Source organism: Camellia sinensis, chromosome 5, assembly GCF_055761805.1.
Source record: "Camellia sinensis isolate YWXY chromosome 5, ASM5576180v1, whole genome shotgun sequence".
Taxonomy (NCBI): domain Eukaryota; kingdom Viridiplantae; phylum Streptophyta; class Magnoliopsida; order Ericales; family Theaceae; genus Camellia; species Camellia sinensis.
The window spans coordinates 187,002,915-187,004,594 of record NC_138965.1 but is presented as its reverse complement, the minus strand read 5'-3'; positions in this window follow the sequence as shown (position 1 = coordinate 187,004,594).

Genomic DNA, 1,680 nt, shown 5'->3' with positions numbered 1-1,680 from the left:
TAGTGGAAGAATGAACAAGTATGTGGTTATAGTGTGTATATTAAAGAATGGTTTGGGCAAAAGGCAAAATCATGAGTTAAATATGCTCATAAATACATGATTGGATTTGAAAAACACAGATGTGAATAAACGTTGCAATTGCAGCATACAGATATAACAGTTTGAGGAAGAACAAAAATTGAAACGAAGGAACGGTGACTTACAAGGGAAGATTAGGGTTGCCGAGATCAGACGATGGCAGCAACCAGAGAAGTGCACCAAAATCCTCGCCGGAGAGAGAGAGAGCGAAGCTAGTTGCAGAAAGCTTCGCGAAAGTGGCAATGGCAGATTTGGGAGAAAAAGTTAGAGAGATAAGAAGTTGGATGCTCCATAAACGGTGGTGTAAAGTGAAAAGACGGAGAGAGGGAGAAGTTTTTGTCAAAAACATGAAATGACGGCAAAACTTCAATGAATGTGCCTTGGACGACGTGCCTGTCAGACGGCGCACACATGAGTGATGTGACTTGATGGCACGTGTCGGGAACTGTTAAATAGGGGAAAGATGCGTGGCAAAAATAGTTGGAATATTGTGCATGACAGCTCACACGCGTGATAGAACTATTGAAGTTCTTGGTTTACAGAAGCAAAGACTTCAGCTGGGAGGATGATCTCGGCTGAGAAAATTGAACAACCTTAGTTAATAACAGTTGGAATATTGTGCATGACAGCTCACACGCGTGATAGAACTATTGAAGTTCTTGGTTTACAGAAGCAAAGACTTCGGCTGGGAGGGTGATCTCGACTGAGAAAATTGAACAACCCTAGTTAATGGTTCTAAGACATTGATAGAAGTAGACTATAGGTCTCGGTCATACTGAGCCGACAAGTTATAACTTTGGCAATGAATGATAAAGCGAGATTACCGACGAGCTAAATGGAAGGAATGATATAGATTCCATCACCTCAGGATGCCGAGGTAATAGAACCTAGGGGGCAGTTGTGGAGATATATTTTCTGAGTACCAACACGTGGCCAAGGTGACGCTAAAGTGTCAGCCGAGGTGGCACATGTCCTTATTATGACGCCGAGGTGATCTCGGATAGGCCGAGGTTATCTCTGAAGATATCGGAGTCCGGAATAAGCGGATAAAGGACAAGAGTCCTAAAATGAGAAAGGACTTCAGTTTGGGTAAAGATAAGACTCTCAGAGAGTTTATCTCATTCCTACTGTGAGTTCAAGATTAGCAGTAATTGTCACGACCCAAACTCGCCCCTAAGGGTTTAGCATCGTAACCGGCTAGTAACCCGTGATTACCAAATACCTGCTTAACAGTAATGACAATAATACAGGGTAAGGGGGCTGGCGGAAGCCAAACAGTAAATAAAAGATGTCCAATGAGCTGTGAAAACCTGCATGGAAAAGACTTTTATGAACACATTCACATATACATATATAAACACATATTATGCAGGTTAGGGATTCAACCCCTACACCATAACTGTACAGTCAAAAGTCTTATTTAGTCAATACATAACAGAGACAAAAAGGGTAAATCTGAGGCACCCCAAAACAGCCTTGGCTTAAGAAGACTCGGAACCTCGAAGTGAGGCACAATGGTTGGCTTGACAAAACATGAGCTTAACTTGACGCTCCTAGCTTCGGTCTGGTGACTGGCCACCTACACACATATATAAACAGTGA